Source organism: Chiloscyllium plagiosum, chromosome 1 (assembly GCF_004010195.1).
Source record: "Chiloscyllium plagiosum isolate BGI_BamShark_2017 chromosome 1, ASM401019v2, whole genome shotgun sequence".
NCBI classification, from domain to species: Eukaryota; Metazoa; Chordata; class Chondrichthyes; order Orectolobiformes; family Hemiscylliidae; genus Chiloscyllium; species Chiloscyllium plagiosum.
The window spans coordinates 69,747,469-69,772,713 of record NC_057710.1 but is presented as its reverse complement, the minus strand read 5'-3'; the positions used below and the strand labels follow the sequence as shown (position 1 = coordinate 69,772,713).

At 40.4% G+C, this 25,245-nt stretch overlaps 1 long non-coding RNA gene across 1 annotated transcript in view; it reads right to left on the bottom strand.

Annotated features, from left to right (window-relative positions):
- The window catches only part of LOC122549322, a 26,221-nt gene extending 10,020 nt beyond the window's left edge, over positions 1-16,201 (bottom strand). Inside the window, exons 1-2 of the long non-coding RNA XR_006311493.1 lie at positions 16,114-16,201; positions 2,631-2,767 (exon numbers count right to left, since the gene is read on the bottom strand). This is a non-coding gene — a long non-coding RNA (uncharacterized LOC122549322). The remainder of the gene's footprint in view (positions 1-2,630; positions 2,768-16,113) is intronic.
- Between the last annotated feature and the right edge of the window lie 9,044 nt (positions 16,202-25,245).

Here is a 25,245-nt window from a genome sequence, read left to right as displayed (position 1 = left end):
GACTACAGAATCCCCTAACACAATTGATCTCTTGGAAGCCGTCGTACTCCTCGTTGAATTAGAGCTAGTCTCAATACCAGAAACCTGGTTGTTTGTGCTACGTTCCCCTGAGAATCCATCAAATTTTCCAAAACAGTATACCTGTTTGAAATGGGTAAACCCACAAAAGATTCCTGCTCTAGCTGTCTACCTCTCTTACCCTTCCTGGAGTTAACCCATTTATGTGACTGTATCTGAGACTTTCCCCCCTTCTTATAACTGCCATTCACCACATACTGTTGCTGTTGCAAATTTCTCATCGCTTCTATCTGTCTCTCCAACCGATCCACTCGATCTGATAAGATTTGCATCCAACAGCATTTATGGCAGATATAATCCACAGTAACGCTTAAATTCTCTTTAAACTCCCACATCTGACAAGAAGTACATATCACTGCAAAGGCCATTTTTGCTCCTTCACAATCTACAGACCCAGAAAATAACACCGTCTTATTCCTCTACAAACACTGCCCCAGGTTAAATTAATAGTCATGGCTTATATTTTAAGTTTAATCAAGAGACATATCTCCAAAAACATAATTAAGAAAGAATCTACTCTACTCACTACTGCAGATTCTCTGTTGGCCACACTTGTAAACAACGATTAACTTATCTGATTCTGTGAACTTCACCCAACAGTTCCTCCAAGATCAGTTGTGAATTTCACTGTTGGTTAATTTTCCCAGATGCACTCTGATGTCCAGCGACACATGAATTCAAATATCAAAGGCAGTTACTGTGCAGGTTCTCTCTCTCTCTCTCCTGCAATGACCTCACCATGTGCTTCCTTTGTCTGTTCTTCTCCCTTTTAAAACTGCTGGTTCGTTGCCAAGCGCCAAATCCAATATGGCCTCCCCTTTGGTTGGCCTATCTACATATTGAATCAGGAATCTTTCCTGGACACGTTTGACAAAATCTGCTCAATCCAAACTATTTGCACTAAGGGGGTTCCAATCAACATTAGGGAAGTTGAAGTCACCCATGACAACAACCCCTGCTACTTCTGCACCTTTCCAAAATCTGCCTCGCAACCTTCTCCTCCATGTCTCTATTGTTATTGGGGGTCGATAGAAAACTCCCAAAAAAGTGACTGCTCCTTTCCTGTTTCTGATTTCCACCCATATTGACTCTGTCGACAAACACTCTTCAACAACCTCCCTTTCTGCAGCTGTGATACTATCCCTGATTAGCAATGCCACTCCCCCCACCTCTTTTACCTCCCTCCTTACTCCTTTTGAAACATCTAAATCCCAGAACATCCATCAACCATTCCTGCCCCTGGGATATCCAATTCTCCGTAATGGCCACAACATTGTTGATCCATGTTCTAAGTTCATCACCTTTATTCTTAATACTTCTTGCATTAAAATAAACACACTTCAACCCATCACACTGACTGCAACTTTCTGTATCCTTCCTCACAGATTTTCTGCACGCTGCATCTGCCTGTTCACCAGCTACCCCATCCTATGATCCGTAGCTCCATTTCCCATCCCCCTGCCAATCAAGTTTAAACCCTCCCAAACAGCTCTAGCAAACCACCTGCCCAGGATATTGGTGCCCCTCCAGTTCAGATGCAACCCATCCTCCTTGTACAGGTCCCATCTTCCCCAGAAGGTATCGCAATGATTCACATGTCTGAAGCCCTCCCTCCTACACAGCTCTGCAGCCACATGTTCAGCTGCACTTGCTCTCTGTTCCTAGCTCTTGGCAGCAATAGCAATACTGAGATTACTACACTGCTTGTCTTGCCTTTTAGTTTCCAATCTTACTCCCTATATTCATTTTTCAGGTCCTCATCCCTTTTTCATTGGTACCGACATGTACCATGACTTCCAGCTGCTTACCCTCCCACTTAAGAATCCTGTCTACTCGATCTGAGATATTCCTGACTTTGGCACCCGGGAGGCAACATACTATCTGGGAGTCTTGGTCGCAACCACAGAATCTCCTGTCTGTTTGTCTAACCATTGAATCTTTATCACTATCGCTTTCCTATTCTCCCCCTTTCCCATCTGAATCACAAACCAGGCTCCGTGCCAGAGACCTGGCCACTGTGGCTTTCCCCTGGTAGGTTCCCCATCCACCCAACCTCCAAGCCCCCTCCAATAGCATCCAAAGTGGCATAATTATTATTGAGGGGAATTGTCATAGGGGATCCCTGCACTGTCTGCCTATTCCGTTTTCCTCTCCTGACAGTCACCCAGGTACCTTTATCCTTTAACTTAGATGTGACTACCTCCCTATAATTCCTCTCATCCCCTCAGCCTCCTGAAAGATCCAAAGTTCATCCAGTTCCAGTTCCCTAACGTGACTTGTGAGGAGCTAGAGTTGGTTGCCCTTCTCACAGGTGAAGTCAGCAGAGGCACCGGTGGTGACCTTTACCTCCCACATCCTGCAAAAGGAGCATGCAACTGCCCTAGCTTTCATCACCTCTGCTCTAAATTGCCAAAAGAGATTTTAAAAAGACCTAACTTTACCAACCCTCCACACAGAGTGTTTTATTTGGTTAGAGGAGGACGACAGATGGGAGACACTATACACATAGTGTTTCAGGTTTAGCCACTGCCAGAGTACATTAGTTCACTTACCCAGCAGTCCCTGTCTGCTTCCACTCCTGTTCAGCCTTCGGTCCACAGATTCACGAGGTAAGTATTTCACATTCAAACTTATGTTCTCAGCTGCTCCCTGGCTCGCACTCTCACAACTCCCACTGAAATGGAGGCTGCTAAAATGAAACAAGTGTCTGTAATTTACAAAATGCTTTCTAATTTCCCCTTCATATTTTTCCAATACTATAAGTGATTTTATTCCCAATTTCTGTAAAACCTGCTATTCCTTTGTGGCCTTACCTGCTGCTTTATCTCCAGACTCATATCGAGACTTCATCAGTCTTCAATTGTTAAAACTTAAGAAAACAGTGATTCAACCCATCACCAAATGCTACACAGATCACGGACAATTTGTCTTATTCCCCTCAGAAACCTTTGCAAAATTTATCTCATCCAGAGAAAAATCAAGTATGATCTCAGAATTACATTCAAATTTCCTCACTTTTAACTACAATGGTACTGTAATGGAAACACAAGACTCGATAGGGCAAAATGATGCAAGAACTGTTACTGCCTCGTTTTCAGATTGATAAAACACCTAGCTCAGGTGGGGCAATGTTCCTTCAGCAGCATAAACTTTTAAATTAGGTAGTAATTCCACAGTGACACTTCAGTTTCATAGAAGTTCTTTGCATATCCTGTGTAACTTAATCGCGTAATTTAAAAAATCATCATGAAAATGTCAGGCTTCTGTATGTGCCCCATCTGGCATTATTATCATGGTCAATATCCATGACCAAATGATTGGAGCATCATAATCCCTAGAGAACCCCTTTAACAGTGAAGCATACATTGCCATACTAGACCTGGTATTAGGGATGGAGGCTGGCCAGGTGATCAAAGTTACACTGGGACAGCATTGCAGGAACAGTGACCATAATTCTGTACGTTTTAAGTTACTTATGGATAAGGATAACAGTAGTCCTCGTGTCAAAATATTAAATTTGGGGGAAGACTAACTAAGACAACATTAGGCAGGAATTTGGAAATGCAGATTGAGAACAGCTGTTTCAGAGTAAATCCACATCTGGCATGTGGGAATGTTTTAAAGGCCAGTTGATTAGAGCTCAGGACCAGCATGTTCCTGTGAAAGTGAAGGATCAGTGTGGCAAGATTTGGGAACCCTGAATAACAAGAGAAATTGTGAGTTTAGTCAGAAAGAAAATGGAGGCATACATATGGCTTAGGAAACTGAAGACAGGTAGAGCCTTTGAAGAATATAAAGAAAGCAGGAAAGAACTTAAACAAGGAGATAGGAATAAGAAAAACCCCAAGGCTTTTTATGCCTTTTTTAAGCACCAACAGTGTAGCTAGGGAAAGGGTAGGTTAACTCAAGGACAAAAGAGAAAATTTATGCATAGAGCCAGAGTATGGGGGTGAGATTCTTAACGAACACTTTATATTAGTATTCACAAAGGAGAAGGAGAAGGACATGTTGGATGGTGAGTCTTGGGAGGGTTACGTTGATATGCTAGGGCATTTTGATATAAAAAAGGTGTTGGGTGTTTTAAAAAGTGTTAGGGTAGAGAAGTCCCCTTGATCTGATGAAATCTATCCTAGAATACTAAGGGAAATAAAGGAGGGAATTACAGGAGCCTTGTACAAAATCTTTGTATCCTCTTTAGTCACAAGAAAGTTTCCAGAGCACTGAAGAATAGTCAATGTTGTTTCTTTGTTTAAGAACAACAGGGATAATCGGGAAGTTACAGGGCAGTGAGCCTTACATCAGTGGTAAGGAAATCATGAGAGAAGGTTCTTAGGGACAGGATTTATTCACATTTGGAAAAATATGGACATATTAGCAACAGGCCACATGACTGTGATGGGGAGGTCGTTTCTAATAAACTTGATTGAGTCTTTTGAGGAAGTGACAAAGATGACTGATGAGGGGAGAGCAATGGATGTTGTCTACATGGACATTGGCAAGGGCTTTGAGAAGGTCTTTCACCACAGGAGGTGATGAAGGTGAAGTCACATGGGATCCGTGGTGAGCTGTTAAGATGGATACAGAACCAGTTTGGTCAAAGAAGATACAGATTATCAGTGAAAGAGTGTTTTTCTAACTGGAAATCTGTGACCAATGGTATTCTGCAAGGATCAATGCTGGGACGTCTATTGTTTGTAAGAAACATAAAAGTGATTTGGAAGAGAATGCAGGTGGTCAGATTAGAAATTTGCAGTTGACACAAAGGTTGGGGGAACTGCGGATAGTGAGGAGGATTGTCAGATGATTCAGCTGGATAATAGATAGGCTGGAGATTTGGGCAGAGAAATGGCTGATGGACTTTAATCCAGACAAATGCAAGATGATGCATTTTGGAAAGTCTAATGCAGCAGAGCATTATACAGTAAATGGCAGAACCCTGAGAAGCATTGACAATCAGACAGATTTAGACATATAGATCCACAGTTGCCTGGAAGGGGCAACGCAAATGGATAAGATGGTCAAGAAGGCATGTGGCATGCTTGCCTTCATCAGGCCAGAGAATAGAGCATAAAAATTGACAAATCACATTGTAGCTGTAGAGAACTTTAGCAGGGCCACATTTGGAATATTGCTTATAGTTCTGATTGCCACATTATCAGAAGGATGTGGGAGGTTTTGGACAGGGTACAGAAATGGTTTTCCAGAATGTTGCCTGGTTTAGAGTGTATAAGCTATGAGGAGAGATTGGAAAAACCTAGAGATAGTAGGAATGCAGATGCTGGAAGTCAGAGACAATAAAATGTGGAGCTGGAAGAGCACAGCAGGTCAGACAGCATCAGAGGAGCAGGAAAGTTGACATTTCAGGGTAGGACCCTTTGTCAGGACTGAGGAGGGAGAAGGGAGCTCAGAAATAGAGATGGAAGGGGGTGGGGTTGGGGGAAAGGTAGGTGAGATGGTGATAGATGGATGCAAGTAAGGGATTATTGTATTGGCTAGTGGAAAGGGTGGAGCATATAGGTGAGAAGAAAGATGGACAGATAGGGTCAGATCAAGGAGGTAGGGAGGAGAGGGAGGGCTGGACATGGGATGAGGTTGAGGAGATTTTGAAGCTGGTGAATTCTATGTTGAGGCCAGTGGCCTGTAAGCTCCCGAAATGGAATATAAGGTATTGTTCCTCCAGTTTGAGCGTGGCCTCATTTTGATATTGGAGGAGGCCCAGGATGGACATGTTTCCAAGGGAGTGGGAGGGGGAGTTGAAATGGCTGGCAACCAGAGGTGGTGTTGATTGGAGTGTACAAAGTGCAGATGCTCTGCAAACCTGTCCCCAGATCTGCGCATGATCTCTCTGATGTAGAGGAGACCACATCAGGAGCAACGGACGCAATTGACCAAGTTAGAAGAATTATAGGTGAATCTCTGCCAAATTTCGAATTATTGTTTGGGGCCTTGGATGGAGATGAGAGGGGTGGTATAGAGACAGGTGCTGCACTTCCTGAGGTTGCAGGGAAAGGTGTCAGGTGTGAAGGACAGGTTGGTGGGGAGTGTGGAACTGACGAGGGAGTTGCGGAGTGAATGGTCCTTTTGGTGATGGGGTCTGACTACAGGTGGCAAAAATGATGGAGGATGATGTGTTGGATTCGAAGATTTGTGGGTGGTATGTGAGGACCAGGGTGACTCTATCCATATTTGGTTGGGGGAGGGGGTTTCAGGGAAGATATGCGAGAAATTGAGGAGATACAGTTGAGGACATTATGAATCACGGGAGAGGGGAAATTATGGGTCTTGAAGTGGGAGGTCATTTGGGATGTCCTGGAATGGAATCCCTCATCCTGGACACAGATGTGGTGGAGGCAGAGGGATCACATTTTGTATATGGGATCACATTTTTGCAAGATGGCGAATGAGAGGTGGTGTAGTCGAGTTAGCTGTGGGAGTCAGTGAGTTTAAAATGGATGTCAGTGTTTAGTTGGTTACCGGAGATGGAGATGGAAAGATCCAGGAAGGGGAGGGAGGTGTCAGAGATAGCCCAGGTGAACTTGAGGTCGGGGTGGAAGATGTGGGTGAAGTTGATGAACTGTTCGAGCTCATCATGGGAGCACAAGGCAACGCTGATATAATTTGGTGGAGGGAAAGTTGAGGGATGGTGCCAGTATAGCTGCAGAAGAGGAACTGTTCCACATATCATAGGAAGAAGCAGGCATAGCTCGGACACATGCAGGAACCCATTGCTACCCTTTGGTTTATAGGAAGTCAAAGGAAAAGTTGGTGAGGGTGAGAATGAGTTCCGCCAAGCAACTGAGAGCGTCGGTGGAGGGGGACTGGTTGGGCCTGCAGGAGATGAAAAAATGGAGAGCTTTTATGCCCTGCTCTTGGGGAATATAGGTGTAAAGAGATTGAATGTCCGTGGGGAAGATGAGTGTCTGAGGCTGGGGAATTGAAAGTCTTGGAGAAGGTGGAGGGCGTGGGTTGTGTCCCGAACATTGATGGGGAGTTCCTGGATCATAAAGGGGAGAGGACGGAGTTGAGATAAGAGAAGATAAGTTCAGTCGGGTAGGAGCAGGCAGAGACAATGGGACGACCAGGGCAGTGAGGTTTATGGATTTTATGTAAGAGATACAAACAGGTGTTGTGGGGTTGAGGAACTATCAGGTTGGAGGCTGTGGATAGGAAATCTCCTGAGGTGATGAGATTGCTGATGGTCTGAGAGATGATGGTTTATTGATGAACAATGGGGTCATGATTGAGGGAACGGTAGGAGGAGGTGTCAGAGGATTGGCTTCTGGCCTCAGCGATTTAGAGGTCAGTACACCAGTTCGTTTTCACTTGAACATCAGAGGCTGAAGGGTGTCCTGATAGAGGTTTACATAATTATGAGAGGCATGAACAGAATGAATAGTTGGAGTCTTTTTCCCAGGGTAGAAATATCAATTATTAGGGGGCATAGGTTTAAGGTAAAAGGGGTAAAGTTTAAAGGAGATTTAAGAGGCAGTTATTTTACATAGAATTACCTGGAATACACTGCCAGAGGCAATGATAGACGCAAGTACAATAGCAAATTTTAAGAGGCATCTTGACTGATATATGAATAGGAAGAGTTGAGGGATACGGACCTCAAGGAAATCTCTCCCACCTGCAGGAAGAATGTAGTAATTTCTAATGCCATTTTCTTTTGCTTAGTACAAAATCTGATGTTTTTTTCTCTTTGTTACTTACTAACTCCAAACCTCCAATGTCATTGCTCAAAAACATCCTAGCTACTCGCTCCTAAAACTTGTTATGACTGACTAGAGTGACGCATTAGAAATCAAACCTCACTCGTCCTGGAGTCATTACAAAAGTTAAAGATTTAGTTACACTATCCAAAGTCCTGATTAACCTGACAGATAAACTCAGATTAAAAGAAAAGGTGACAAAAAATATTGTTTCTTACAAACAAAATATCTTTAACCAACTGGGCATTATGAATTCCTAACTTTTAACTCTATAACTTAAACTCTAACCCTTCTTAACTCCTTCATATACAGATAGACACACAAAGACAGACAAGTAATGGATGTTAAGGGTAAGAAAAATAAAATAAAATTAGGGAAACACAGTTTGAATACATTAGTCTAAACCATAAGATTTACTGAGTAGTTTTCTTTCAGTTTCTTCCAATTCCTTTCAGTTCTTTGTTATAGCACAAGGTTGTTTGCACACCAATGTTCAGCATTTCATTCATTGGTCAAGGGTTCAATATTTCAATAACTTTGAAGGCATTGAACAATTTCAACAGGGAATTTTCAGAACAAGGGAGATTGCTGGAGATTTTCTGGTACCTCTACTGAGAAGGCAGAGACAGAGACAATTTTCTTATGCTTTCTGTTTGCATGCCCCACACAAGCTATGGTCACCTGGTCAGGAGCCATTCAAAACGTTGTTGTCAAGCAATTTCCCCCAGGTCAGAACCCATCCACTTCATGGTATGTGCTTTTGCTCTCATTGCTCCACCAAAAAAAAGTGTACAAATCACAATGTAATCCCGTAAAGATGGCATATAAAACTGCAGCTACCTCTTTGCACAGTCCCTTTAGTTTAGAGCAGTATCTTCCTTTCTTAATCTATTGTTTAAAAAAAAGGAAATAATAAAACATGATATAAATGTAGAGGTGTTCTTGATTGTTGAGGGTGATACAATTAACATATTTCATATGACTTGATTAGATGATTGATGTCTCTATTGCTGCACTGCCAATACATGAATTCATGAACTCTGCACTCATGTAACCTCCATGTATATGGTGTAGCATGTCTTGACATAGAGTTTGCATAATTATGATTTCTTTGTCTTTGAAGACATACTTGGAGAGTCATATTTCATTTCTAAATTACCAGAATGAATATATTAGCTTGAAGCCTGTTGGATGTGTTCAGGTCATTCACAGATGATTTTTATTGAGGTATTGCAATAGGTCATCATTTGAAGTAGCTTGCTGAATCTACTCTACCCAATTGTGATCAAAATGTATGCCAATAGTGTTGTGGTCTGAAATCTTTGGTGTGCCAACTAATAAATTTGTCAGTTCATGGATCACAATAAAACGTGGATCCATGCATGTTGGTAGAACAAATGACAGGTAGTCCATCTGTTTCTACAATGTAAAGAAGTTTCAATTTTCCATCCTGAGCAGCATATTAATATTGTCAGATCCATTTTAAGCAACTAGCTTATCTTCTGTGGACTGCAATGCACCATGTCCATTTGGTGAGTATATCTCATATATGATCAGTTATGAACCAGCTGAAGGTAATACTGGACGTGTCAAATCCTCCTTAAATGAAATTTGGCTCCACAGATCATAAGTTTAACTTTTGCAGTTGTTTACTGTGATGATTAGTTATGAACATACTCACACAAAGCAGTCAAAGTTCTTTTAAAAAAATATATCGCTTGTTGTACAAAAGAAAACAAAGCTATACGTGTAAAAGATAACTTAGAAATTAATACAAAAAGGAAAATAAAGTTTTACAGATGCTCACTTCCAGTGAAGTGTCACTCCTATCAACTCTTTAATTCCTTTAATTAATTGACTGTTTCAAGTTTTGATGGGCGAGAAATCTCTTTATATTGCTGATGGTCTAAATCTCTTTCCAGCTCTAACAGCTTGAAAACGTCTACATAAACTCTCACACTTTAGAGACTTCACAAATTTGTCTGCCCCTTCACTAAGTTGAAAATGATTTCCTATACTGAAAAGTGTATTCTTCAGAACTAAAATCTGATTCTGAACTAAAATCTGCTAAAAATTACTCCCACAGAACTGAGCTCACATATCTGCTTTATCTCTATTATAAATTATTATCATAATATGTAAAAGGATCCTATTTACAATGTCAATTTAACACTTAGTGCATGCTATCCAATTCATTTTGGGTACATCGCTTGGATGGAAGTAAACGCTACAACTTTACTCAGTGTCCATATGATGTGTTAAGTTTACCATGCGCACTTTCTGACTGGGTCTGCAAGCTGTAATGTTGTGGTTAGCTCTTGAATTTTGCTGCTATACATTAGGAAAATTATTTGGATTGTTCCTTGATTGTCTCTTCTTCATCAGTTGCTATGAGGCATTGTGGTGCATTCTGGATTATGGCATTTTCAACACATTTTAGCCCAATGTCCTCTTATGAAACATAGCTTGCCTATTTCATAAAATGCTGGACACTGTTTTCATGAGTGAGACAAGCCAGAGCCCATTCATGTATCAGATATCCCACTAAATCTGTTGACAGTTGCAATAGCTGGTCCAGATTCAAACTCTTGCAGATTACTTCAGCCTCGTGATCTTCTTCTCATACAGCATCAATGATTATTCTTTAGATTTGACCATAAGTGACTTTCTGACGGATTTGATGGGTGTGGCAACATTGGCCAGTTTCATAATACTTTCAGCTAAGTTAGCTTTAGTGAAAACACATTCCGTATCTTTGTTCAGTACCTGCCTACAAATTGGTTGATCGTTTCAGCTGGCACCTTTGGAGCTGCTTTTTTTTTTAATTGAATCAGCAGTAAACTCTCACACGTGTTTTTGTAATGTGATATAGAAAGATAAAATATTCACCTCAGTACAGGTTAGTACTCATTAGTTTTGGTTGTGGTTGCAAACGTTATCTTTGAACTCAGACAGACCAATAAATGATGATTCAGAAACAAGACATTCATGACTGCCATGCTGCTATCACCTTTCCAGTCTCTAGCATTCACCACCTGCCACTAAGTAACTGTTAACACTATCTTTTAGTGGCCATGTACTGTTACCATGATGCATATTGTAGCTTTCTATGTTAGCCCATCTAATATATACCAAAGAAAATCAGTTCTTATTGTGAAAAATGTTTTGAATTTATCAACAAAAAAACTATTTGCATGATTATAATATTAGATGTGCACATCTGGTGTCTGTGCTTATAGATGGTAATATACATTATCCAGACACACCAGGCTGACCAAAGAAACTACACTGACTCCATTATAAAGAATCAATGACTGAAAGCCAGATGGGTATCAAAACTGTCATGATGTCAAGTAACTGTCTTAAAATTATAAACTGATCAGTTCTAGAATTTATGCTATAATGCAATACATGCCAATGGCTGAGCATATGGTGGGTGGTGTTAATGCTTTTAGACTAGAAATCCAAAACCTTGAAGTACAGGGGCTATCAAAGCACAAGAAACATAATGAAATGTGCTAGTAGCAGCTTAGTTAGCAGGTATTGTTCTCTACAACAGGAGCCGAAATCAAAGAAGCTTTGTTGCTTGTCTACTCCAAGGATCAAGCACTGAAACACAGGAGCAGGATTAGGTCATTCAGCTTTACAAGCATGCTCTGCTATTCTAGATATGGCTAATCACCTACATTAGTGCCATTTTCCTGCACTAATCCCATAATACTCTATGTTATTACTATCCAGGAAATCTGTCCTAGATACTAATAAGCATACTCAATGATAGACCTACAGGGTAGAGAATTCAAAGATTCACCACTCTTAGAAAAGACAATTCTCCTCATCTCATTCTAAACAACCTACCCCTTATTTTGAGACTGTGTTCACCATTTCTAGTCCCCCAGCTTGTCCAAACCCCATTAAACATCTTTGTATCCTCCTTACATCTCACATTTCCACACTTTGTGCCATCTGCAAACTTGGAAATATTATATTTGATCCCCATATCTAAACCATTGATATAGATTATGAACAACTGGGGCCCAAGCACTGATCCTTGTAACATAACTCTAGATATAGGCTGCCAATCTAAGAATAACCAATTTATTCCTTTTTTAAAATTCATTTATGGGATATGGGCATCACTGGCTGGACCAACATTTACTGCTCATTCTTACTTGCCCTTGAAAAGGCTGTGGTGAGCTGCTGACTTGAACCACTGCAATCCATGCGCTTTAGGTAGACTCTACAATGTGTTTTCTTTCTATTAAGCAACCTGTCCCAGCATATTAACCCCCATGCCATGTGTTTGTTTTGTTTTATAAGCTCCTATATGGGACTTGTTCAAAAGCATTCTGAAAATCTAAATACAGCACATCTGCTGGATTGCCCTTATTCAGTCTGCTAGTAACAACCTTAAAAACTGTAACAGGTTTGTATCTCCTCAGGGCTGGAAAGGCAGGAGGAAGAGAAAGATCCACAAGCACATTAACGACATCAGTAGGACCAAGTGAGAACCATTGCTAAGGAGCTAAAGTAGCTATTGTTATGACACGGAGGCGAACCTTTTCTGTTAATTAAACCAAACACCCAGAAAAGCTTGCCCCACTTCGTAAAAGAACTCCAAAATTCCACTATTTAAAGGAAATAACATTCATTTATTTTCTAACTCTAAAAGTGAACATTAAACAAAAACTATTCACAAATCAAAGCCCCCCCTTCTCTTAACTGCTCACTATCTGCTTCCAACTCTATAACAATATGTTGCTCCAATAAGACATTTATTAAAATTACATCAACTTAATTTTAAAACCACACAGTCTCTGTCTTCTTCTGTGTCTTCACTCTTCCAGCTGATAATCTCCCTGGGTTGTCTTCTTTCTTTTTACTGCAAATACATTTCACATGAAAAGGTACCTTTAATTTCTTTGAGAACTAGAGGTTAAATGGGCAATTGGCTCTCCAGGAGTTTAATTCTCTACGGCATTTGCTATCTGACCAATTTTCAAAATGTCTGCATTCTTATACCACCACCGCCCCCACCCCACCCTCCCCCCAACTTCAGATTGTCTCATTTGTTCGATGTTGGCAAAACAATAAATTCAAACTTGATTGTGTTTTAGTATCCTGAGACACAATTTAAACTGATTGGTTAAATTTGAATTGTTGTCAAAACAGCAACCAAACTCAGGTATCCATTTCACAGCCAAATGCTACATAATTTCAATTGTCCAGTACACTCTGAGACTGCAATCTAGTCATAGACATAGGTGCTGGTAATCTCTAAGTTCAGAACAGCCTTTTCGCTCTCTTTAAGGTACAGTACATGCCTTCAACTTCACAACACTAGGGACTAAATTCAAACGCAGCATACCAGTAGTAATCACCTCTGGACTACCACCTAAACACAAACAAAATGATACAGGTTAAACAAGATCAGAGAGTCAAATGCATAGCTCAAAGATTGGTGTGGGAAAAAATAATTTCAAATCATTCTAGTACTGGGGAAAAACAGAGACATGGCACTGGTCAGCCTTCACTTGAACCACGCAGGGAACACTGTATGGATGGGTTCTTTTAATAAATGAGGATTTGTAGGGACTGTCCACATATGTGGGGATTTAGAATGTAAAGAGCACAATCACAGAGTATAACATAATAGGATATAAAGTCATATATCAAATATAGCAAACATAAGAAAGCAAGTAAGATCAAAGTGGTGAAAACAAATAAAATAACAGCAATAAATCCTGAATGGATCCAACAGTCACAATAAGATAGAAATGAGGACTAATCAATGGAAAGTAATATTCATAGTAGACAGTGAAGAAAGTTTTCTAAGATTACAAAGAGATCCTGATCAAATGGGTCAATGGGCTGAGAAATGGCCAATTGAGTTCATCTGGATGAATGTGAGGTACTGCATTTTGATACACAAAGAAGGGTAGGGCTTATACAATTAATAGGGCCTTGCATCGAGTTGTAGAACAGAGGGACCTAGGGGTTCAGGTACATATTTCTTTGAAGTTTGCATCACATTTGGCATGCCTGCCTTCACTACTTAGTCCTTTGAGTATAGGAGTTGGGAAGTCATGTTGAGGTTCTACTGGACATTGGTGAGGCCTCTTCTGGAATACTATGTCTAGTTAACTGTGTCGCCCAGTTAAAGGAAGGATATTATTAAGCGGGAGAGGGTTCAGTAGAGATTTACCAGGATGGTGTCTGGTATGGAAGGTTTGAAGTTTGGGAGAAGATTTGTAGCTCGGGTGCTCGTTGTTGTGGTTCTGTTCGCCGAGCTGGGAATTTGTGTTGCAGATGTTTCGTCCCCTGTCTAGGTGACATCCTCAGTGCTTGGGAAGCGCTTCTGTGATCTTTCCTCCAGCATTTGTGGTGGTTTGAACACTACAGAGAACAGCCAGGGAATTCCTAGAGGCATGGCACTCATCCACAGATTCAATCAACAAGCACATCGATCTGGACCCAATATACCGACCACTGCAACGGACAGCTGGAACTGACAACTGGAAGCGGCAGATTCAAACCACTACAAATGCTGGAGGAAAGATCACAGAAGCGCTTCACAGGAGGCTCCCAAGCACTGAGGATGTCACCTAGACAGGGGACGAAACGTCTGCAACACAAATTCCCAGATCGGCGAACAGAACTACAACATGGAAGGTTTGAGTTATAAAGAGAGACTGGACAGGCTGGGACTTTTTTCACTGGAATGTTGAGAGGCGATCTGATAGAAGTTTATAAAATAATAAGTATAGATACAGTTAATGGTAGTTGTTTTTTCTCTAGGATGGGGAATTTCAAGACTGGGGGCACATTTTTAAGATGACAGGCGAGAGATTTAAAAAAAGATGTGAGAGGCAAAGGTTTTACAAAGGGGGTGGTTTGCATGCAGAATAAACTTCCTGAGGAAGTGGTAAATCTTATAACATTTAAAAGAATTTGGATAAGTACATGAATAGGAAAGATTTGGAGGGATAAGGGCCACAAGCAGGCAAGTGGGACTAGTTTAATTTGGGATTATGTTTGGCATGGACTGGTTAACTCTATGATTCTACGGCTCATGCACATATGTACCAGGCCAGAGAGAATATAACCACTGCCCTTTGACATTACAGGTCATTTCCGTCACTGAATTTTCCCATCCTGGAGATACCATTGACTAGAAAATTCAACACAACTAGCCATACAAATACTGTGGCTCAAACAGCAGGTCAGAGGATGGGAATTTGGCATTCTCCTCAGTATCTGTCTTACCATGTATTTGGCACAAATTTGATGTACAGTGCAACCTTGATTATCTGCATATCAATTAATCCTAATTTCAGATTATCTGAACAAGATCTCAAGGAACCATAAAAATGGCATTCGGCAACTCAGCATTCAATTAAACGGCATAATGGTGTGCATTCCCGGATAATCGAGGCATATTCGATAACCGGCACTCAAATTACCACTTTTTATGATAAGATCAATAATCCAAACGATCAATTATCTGAACAAAATACCCCTCGCCCATCTCATTCAGATAATCAAGGTTGATCTGTACTATGGAATGCTTTCCACTTGCTTGGATGGGTGCAGTTTCAACAACACTCAAGAAGCTTGACACCAGCCAGAACAAGGCAGCCTGATTAGCATTAGATTACATTACATTACATTACATTAATGTATAAGAGTTACAAAATTCTTTCAGTCTGGCATTTCCTGACTTTTCCTTGTAAGAGAGAAAACATCCTTAAAGTGCATTGTGGCATTGAATTAAAAACGGCATAAATAGAGGGCTGCATAAGGTATCTGCCTGTTCTCAGAGTTAAATTCTGAGGAAACAGTGCATAAATATGACTTACATTTCATCAGTTCAGATGGATGAGGAAGTGATGTATTTGAAATGTTTAAAGTAATAAAGCCATTTAAGCCTGAAATCAGGAAATAACTTTTCTAGACAAAAGCTGGTGAAAATCTGAAAGTCTATCAAAAGGCTGCGCATGCTGAATCAAGTTAAATTCTCAAGTCTGAAACTGGTAGATTTTTGACATGTGAAATCAGAAAAATGCCTGTGTTTTGCGATAGATGAGTATCATATTTAATTCAGTTCTCTGACCAAGGTTACAGCGTTTTGACCATTACAAATCTCTTTGAACTGAATTATTATTGTGCTTTCTCCTTCATAAAGGAAAAATGTTAAAAGTGGCACAAATATTATTCATGCAACACTATTAACACCTGCAAAATACTCATGCACTCCTCACATTGACTGTATTTTGTTAACTGGTTCCAGGCTCAAGGGAAGTAATGCTGGAAAATTACTTACTTCCAAAAATATGTCAAAAAAATACAATGTTTCATTATGTTCAGATTCAACCACTGCAATTCACTGAATTCTGTGTTACAATTACTCTGTAAAAAATGAAAAGGAAACATTAAATACAATTTTAGTACTATAACCAATTTATGATTCAAAATAAGTTGGTACTTCCAAATACTGCTAACTTTTGAAGTACTTTTATGTTCGTAAGGAATATGCATCAGAATATTTCTCAGCATAAAAATACAAAGCTGTGATCTAACATCATATACTATTTTACTTATGCAGCTAGCATAAATTTGACACACAGTTTTGAAAAGTAAGTCAAAAACCCAAGACATGCATCTTTTCATCCGGTTCTGATGTTCATTTTATTGCAGCAGCGGCGGGAGCTGTTAGGGCAAGGATCAGGGGGCTGCCGTGAATATAAATTAATCCTTTAAAAATTTACCTCATGGATAGGCAGAGTGCACACTGAGCAGGAGGAGACACAGGACAGCTAGGTTAGTGAGGTAATATATTTGGGCAGTTGCTTACCTGAACACTACTTTGGTAGTGTCTCCCACCCATCCTCCTCTTCTAACCAAAAGAAAGGTTCTGTGTGCCAATTTCATAAGGTTATTAGTGGGGTTTTTTCAGTAGTCTCTTTGGGAATTCAGAACAGTGGGAATGGATGTTAGGGCAGTTGCATGTTCCTCCTGTAGAATGTGGGAAGTAAGGATCACCACTACTGTCCCCACTGACTTCATCTATGGGAAGTGCATCCAACTCCAGCTCCACAGAAACCACGTTAGGGAACTGAAGCTGGAGCTGGATGAACTTCGGATCATTTGGGAGGCTGAGGGGGTAATTGAGAGGAGTTACAGGGAGGTAGTCACACCTCAGGTACAGGAAAAAGGTAGATGGGTTACAGGCAGGGGACAGAAAGGGAACAGGCAGACAGTGCAGGGATCCTATTCAGCTGTTCCCTCAATAACAAGTATACTGTTTTGATACTGTTTTGGGGGGGGGGAAACAACATACCAGGGGTAAGCCATACGGTATAGTTCTCTGGCACAGAGTCTATCCCTGTTGCTCAGAAGGGAAGGGGGGAGAGGAGTAGTGCATTAGTCATTGGGGACTTCATACTTAGGGAAACAGATTCTGTAGGAACAAGAGAGACTCATGGTTGGTGTGTTGCCTTCTTGGTGCCAACGTACGTGATCTCTCGGATCATGATTTTGAGATCCTTAATGAGGGGGGGGTGCAGCCCGAAGTCGTGGTCCATGTAGGCACCAAGACAATACTCCACATGCAGCCGCACCAGAGTTTCATACAGCTGCAACATGACCTCATGTCTCCGAAATTCAGTCCCTCTACCAATAAAAGCTAACAGACTGTATGCCTTCTTAACAACCCTATCAACCTGGGTGGCAACTTTCAGAGATCTATGCATATTGTTATGAAGGTGTGGGTGTGTACTGTACCTTTAAGAGAGTTGAAAAGCTAGCAAGGACTGGCTAAAGCACAGAGAGTCCTGAACAAAGTAAAAAAGTAACACTTGGTTAAAATAAATAGCTGGAGTTGTGTTCTATGGAACAAAAACAAGTTCAAATTTGGCCAATCAGTTTAAACTACCCCCCAAGATACCAAAATCCAATTGAATTTGAAATATAATGTTTTTGATGACATCAAAACCATTTAAATGATCCGATGTTTTGGGGTATAAAACCAGACATTTTGAACAGTTGGGGGGAAATCACCAAGGACACCAACAAAAAAAAGGCTGCGAATTGAAGAGCTCTCTGAAAGGTACCTGTTTATAAGAAGTTTGTGCAGCAGAACATCGAAGCCGACCTAGAGAAAGATCTACAGAGGAAAAGCTACAAAGGAGAATCGACAAAGCTGACTGGTTTTGAAAAGTGATTTTGTTTTTGTAAATCTTAATCAGTTTTTTTTAATCGGGCCAGTATTTTGGAGTGGGAGGTAAAAGAAAGGCTTAAGAGAAAAGAGTTGTAAACAACTGTTGTTTTAATGTTCACTGTTGGACTTAAACAATAAAACTGTTAATTTTTACAGCACCAACCAGTTCATCTGCAATAATTGTAAGATATTTCTATTCATGTTAGTGGGCTCTAACAAGAGAAAAAAAATACACTTTGCATTGAGTGATAAACATTTTATCATTTAAATTGAAATTAAGCATTAAAAATATATTATTTTATTATGTTATTATTTAATTACCATTCATCGACTGTTCCAACATAGCAGCAACCCATAAACACATGCTTAGCAAAGGTAAATTCAGCAAAACAAATTTCCCTCACTTGCTATTTCCTTCAGTCCAGGAGAAAGGAAGAATGAAGCAAGCAGCAGAAAGAGAACTCTAGCCTTTTGCTGCAGCACAGAGAGAGTGAGAGGGCATTGTATTTAACAACTTCAACTCAAAAAACCCCAACTTCTACAACTGCAAGCAAAGCTAAAATTCTGGGTGAATGTGAGCCTGATTCCGCCCACTCATGCTTCCTTTGTCTAATTGAAAAAAAGCTATTTACTCTGCTTTCCATGGGACAGACACCTTGGCTCCAGGTTGACAACACCCTTCTTCATGATAAACAGGACAAAACAAATCCTTCTTAAAGGCATGTATGGTCACACCTCTCCTCTTAAAAAAATGAACCACCAATATACCAAGATGCCTTCATTTTCAAAGACTCCAGTCTCATGCTATTAGTATGTCATATAACATTAAATTTAAGCATGCAAACATTCAATACTACAGTCGATCTCAGACCATGATTTCCGCCACCGAACATCTCTGTTTTCCTTCATGAAAGTCGTGACAATGTGTCCGCAACTATGTTCTCTCATCCTGTCACATGTATAATCTCTAAATTGAGCAATGTAGGTTGAGGGGTCAACTTATAGAGGTTTATAAAATCATGAGGGGCATGGATAGGGTGAATAGCTAAGGTCTTATCCCCAGGGTGAGGGCATCCAAAGCTAGAGGGCATAGATTTAAAGTGAGAGCAGAAAGACTTAGAAGGGGTCTAACAGGCAACTTTTTCATACAGAAGGTGGTGCGTGTATGGAATGAGCTACTAGAGGAAGTGGTGGAGGCTGGTATAATGACAACATTTAAATGGCATCTGGTTAGAAAGGGTTTAGAGGGATACGGACCAAATGCTGGCAAATGGGATAGTTAATTTAGATATCTGGTCGGCATGGAAAAATTGGACCAAAGAGTCTGTTTCCATGCCGTACAGCTCTAAGACTCTATGACACTATGAGTGGCTATAATAATAAAATACCAGACCGTTTAGATGGAGTTTATTCTAATATTTTCTAAAATCCTTAAGGGGTTATGATCAGCATGCATAATTGTCTCAGATGCATTACTGCCAACGTAAGTGTTGAAAATTTGCAAAGCTACCACCAAACTCAAGGTCACTTTCTCAATAGCAGAATATTTATTTTGATGAATATTCAAATTTTGGGAGAAATATCCAATATGTCTCTGTATCTTCTTGCTGAACCTTGGTACTGTTTTGATTTGATTTGATTTATTATTGTCACATGTACCTAGATACAGTAACAAGTATTGTTTTGTATGCTATCCAAGCAAGTTATACCTCACAAAAGTACATCAGCACCTACCAGGCCTTTGGCTATGGTGAGTTTGCTCTCCATGACTGTCCTCATCACTAATCCCACCTTTCACCTTTATCTCCATCATTTTAAGTCGCCTTTCACTTTTCAGTTCTAACTTGCAAAGTTCAAAAACTCTCACTTTCTCCCTTTTTCCTGCTTTTAATCGTGACTGAGCTATTGTACAATTACCTCCACTTTCTTCATGACAAAAACAACCTCAAATTTAGTTTATCTGCCAATTCTGAAAACTTTGCCTTACTCATCTTTTGTAAACCACCCCAAATGATTTCTTCCACGCACCAAGTAAACTCTTAGCCTCTGAAAGAGCCATTATTACACAAGGTACAGTCTATTTAAAAGAACTGAATGCCACATTTACCACTCACTATCTTTGAGTCCAATAATCCAAAACTCAACCTGGAATTAGAGATTTTGATCCCATCAAGAGTACCCAGTTTGCTATGGGCCAGACCAAACCACCTCAAAATATATCAACCCTAACTTTTATCTTATTTAAAGGCAAGTATAAGGTGCTGTGTTCTAGATGTGATTTGATTGGTCAAACTACTAGGCTGAAAACCAAGATACACTTTATGCTTCCGCTACAGTTAAAATACAAACAAAAAAAGGCATGACTTTAACTCTATTAAAACACTTAATAAATATAATGTATAATTAAACTACTACTCATCAATCATTCCAATATAACAGCGTCCCATAAACACACTTGGCACAGGCAAATTCAGCAAAATGCATTTCCCTCACTTGCTTTCTCCTCCAGTCCAGGAGAATGGTAAATCTGATAGAACAAATCTAACAGCAAAGAGAGAATTCAAGTGTGTTGCTTCAGCAGAAAGAGATAGAAAGAGAACCATATCTGGCAAATTATGGAAAAGTGAAATCTGATTGTTTTCCTGAAATTGGCTAAGGCCAAAAATGTAAAAGTTCAAGTGTATGATTTTATTGGCACCATGCCCACAGCAGCGATTGAATTGGTTTGTGAGTTTCCTCCCTTTTCATCATTGTGCTCTAGTTTCATAATATAATAATATCACATTATATTAAAGGTGCATCTGTAACTATCATTTCAGCTAAATCTAAAGTTGTGCACTTATTTTTCAACTCAGAATCTTAAAAGGACCCTTTAGACTGCTTTGTCACTTGATAATGCTAGTGATAACATATATTAACAAATTTGCACTTTCAGTAATTCCTTCCTTTTCTTGATCATTAATTTATTAATTTCTCTATATCAGTTTCTATATCAGTAATTCTGTGCAAGACATCACAACAGTGCCATTAGAGTAAAGACACAATTTTGAATCTATATGCATCCACTACTGGAGAAATAAGTATCGATGAAAGTGAAAAGAAGCACAAGCAGCCAAAGTAATTGTAATTGCATAAAATTGTGAAATGACACCAGTTTAAGTGAATATAAAGGAAGGAATGAGGCAAAAGAGCTAGATTGACTTCATTATGAATGTGGCCCATATTATAAACTGCATTACAAAACTGAAGTGATGTGAGTTTCAGAATAAACTTAAAACCAAAGAAATGAAAATAATGGAAATGAAAATTTATTCAAAGAGGTGGATTTTTAAAAGTCTTAAATGAAAGGAGGGAGATAGAGGGATATAAAGATACAAGTTTAGAATATCAGTCCAGACATATAAAGCACAGTTACAACTGGTTTAAGTCAGATGTCACATGACTCCAGGTTATACTCCAACAAGTACATTTGAAATCACAAGCTTTCAGAGCACTGCTCCTTCATCAGGTGAAGTCCAGCTGTGCATAAGCACAGGATTTCCTTCATACAAACTGATATGCCTAGAATGCTGTCCTGGCACTCCCCTTACAAACATTTTAGAGGAATTGCTGTTGAAATAGCCATTGATGATGCCAGCAATGATGCTGTTGGCAAACAAATACTCAATGACACAAGGACGCCCATCCCAGGAGGGACATAAAATGATTTTAAAAAAATTATTTCAGAAACAGCCTTAAAACTGATTAATGTATACAACATAGAGCAATCCTAGATATCTATTATATGTGAGTAGAACATGACAGATAAGAAGCGAGATTGGATCATACTGTCCTTTGACTATGCATTAACATTCAACAAAGTCAACAATTTCACTATACAGGCTGATCCCCATAAGCAATGAATCTCAGAGTAGCCCTTCCCAAACTGCAGCACACCTACTCTGGGAGTATACAGAAGAAACTGTCTGATGGAGGATCCACTTGTACATCTCCTCTGTTCATGTCCTGTCTCATATATTCTTGTCACCCATGCTTTGTTTTCTCTCTCACAAATGTCCTACACGCTTTCTTGCACATGTTCCCTGTGGTAATCTCAACTCCTTGATGTTCTCTATTTATAGTGGTTCACAATTTGGAAATAGTCATGCAAAATTGCAAAATTCAGATGCAATTTCTCAGTGAAATTGAGCCTCTCCCACAACCTCACAAGACAGAACTTAAGAACCAGGAACAGGAGTAGACCATATGATCTCATGAGCCTGCTCCACCACTGAATACAATTATGGATGATCCAATTAAACCCTTAACTCCATTTTCAGGTTGTTCCTTATAACACCAAATCAAATAAATATCTATCCAACACAGCCTTGAACATATTCAATGACTTAGCATCCACAGTGCACGAGAAAATAAAACTCCAAATACTAACCCGTAGAGAGAAGACATTCTCCCGTATTTCAGTCTTAAATGGGAATCAGGTTTATGAAGTGTCAGCACAGCATTAAGTGAGAGCAGGAATGGAAGTTGACAATCATTGTGGTGGAGAGAATATGAAGTCAGGAGCACAATTCAAGGTCAACTAAGATGCTGAGGGTGCAATGGCTCAATAAAGATAGTGACAAAAAAGCTGCAGATGCTGGAATCCAAAGTAGACAGGCAGGAGGCTGGAAGAACACAGCAAGCCAGGCAGCAGAGTTGACATCAGAATTGGTGGTGAGTGAAATAACTTTTTTTTGGGGGCCAGAATATGTTGTCATTTGTAATCCTAATTTCTACTTGAAAAAATAAACTGTTGAACTTTATTCAAACATTTTCTGTGGCTCCACACATAGGCCACCTTGCTGATCTTTGAGGGGCCCTAAACTCTCCCTAGTTACCCTTTTGTCCTTAATGTAATTGTAAAAACCCTTTGGATTCTCCTTAATTCTATTTGCCAAAGCTATCTCATGACCCCTTTTCACCCTCCTGATTTCCTTCTTATTTCCTACTTCCTTTATACTCTTCTAAGGATTCATTCGATCTATTCTGCCTATACCATAGATATGCATCCTTCTTTTTCTTAACCAAACCCTCAATTTCTTTACTCATCCAGCATTCCCTATATCTACCAACCTTTCCTTTCACCCTGACAGGAATATACGTTCTCTGGATTCTCGTTATCTCATTTCTGAAGGATTCCCATTTTCCAGCCGTCCCTTTACCTGCAAACATCTGTCCCCAATCAGCTTTCGAAAGTTCTTGCCTAATGCCATCAAAATTGGCTTTTCTCCAATTTAGATTAGATTAGATTACATTACAGCGTGGAAACAGGCCCTTCGGCCCAAGTCCACACCGACCCGCAGAAGCGCAAACCACCCATGCCCCTACATTTACCCCTTACCTAACACTACGGGCAATTTAGCATGGCCAATTTAGAACTTCAACTTTTAGATCTGGTCTATCCTTTTCCATCACTATTTTAAATCTAATAGAATTATGGTCCTGGCCCCGAAGTGCTCCCTCACTGACACCTCAGTCACCTGCCCTGCCTTATTTCCCAAGAGTAAGCCAAGTTTTGCACCTTCTCTAGTAGGTACATCCACATACTGAATCAGAAAATTGTCTTGTACACACTTAACAAATTCCTCTCCAGCTAAACTTTAACACTATGGCAGTCCCAGTCTTTGATTGGAAAGTTAAAATCCCCTACCATAACCACCCTATTATTCTTACAGATAGCTGAGATCTCCTTACAAGTTTGTTTCTCAATTTCCCTCTGACTATTAGGGGGTCTATAATACAATCCCAATAAGGTGATCGTCCCTTTCTTATTTCTCAGTTCCACCCAAATAACTTACCTTACCATAAAATTGGTAAAACACAATTGAGGCTTTTAAAAGAACGTGTGTTAAATGTCATAGACACTGACAGAGGGGATCCAGTGGAGGTGCTAACAAAGTGCTATCAAAGGAAAGGTGAGCAGCCCTCTGCATTTGCGGTTTTGGGTAGTGTTTCAGGTGCTATATGGCACAGCCTTGGACAGTAACAATCTGGAGGAAGAGGTTGGGAACCGTTGGCTGAGAATGCTGGTGTCGCATGGCACTAAGGAGTCAAAGAGGGCACCAGAACAGTTTTATCCAGCTGATAACACACACACAGTGGCCTAGATGATCAAGAAGATAGTTATGGCATGGGAAAAGAAAACAACAAAATTACCCAGGGCCTCTGGGGTAAAGATAATGTCTGTCTGAGGTCATACAGCAAACTGGAGAAATGAAGGGGGCACTCTCAAAGGGCTTCTCCAGCCTACCTGACAGTGGGGAGAGATAGAGGTAGAGGGAGAGGGAGAGGAAACATCTCAGGAACATGGAGAACTCAAAGAAGGGTGTACAAGTGTTACAATTGTAACCAAGAGGGGCATTTCATGAGAGAATGCCTAAATCCGAGACATGAGAATGCAAGGTGTGGGGGGCAGACCCTCCCCATAGAAGGAGAACACACATCCAATCCTCAATGCGATGTGACATAGATAATACTACCATCTCTGGGGATGTACCCAGAACTGCAAGGATGGGCACAGGCCTCTCCATCATCAGCATGTGATGCGTGGTGGGATAAAGCAGGCTCACTCCTAGTGAATGGCAGGGTTGGAGGCCGCCCTGTTATGTTCCTTTGGGATATTGGAGCGGGGGGGGGCTCAGCAAACAAACCTGCAACCTGATCCACAACCAGAGCAACAAATTTTCTCCAAAATGTCACTAACAATAGATTACAGATCATTGAACAAGGCTTTCCTGATAGCAGCCCTCATTGTAGCAACTAGCCCAGAGACAAGACTTAAGCAAAATGAGAATGCACAGTGGTTCACGATTTTGGACATAAGTAACAGGTTTTGTTCAATCCCACTGGAGTGAGGATGCCAGTATAATTTTGCATTTACTTTCCAAGGACAGCAATATACATGGACCACCCTACTTCTGGATTAGTGGTGCTGGAAGAGCACAGCAGTTTAGCAGCATCCGAGGAGCAGTAAAATCGACATTTCGGGCAAAAGCCCTTCATCAGGAATAAATGCAGAGAGACTGAAGCGTGGAGAGATAAGCTAGAGGAGGGTGGGGGTGGGGAGAAAGTAGCATAGAGTACAATAGGTGAGTGGGGGAGGGGATGAAGGTGATAGGTCAGGGAGAAGAGGATGGAGTGGATAGGTGGAAAAGGAGCTGGGCAGGTAGGACAAGTCCGGACAAGTCATGAGGACAG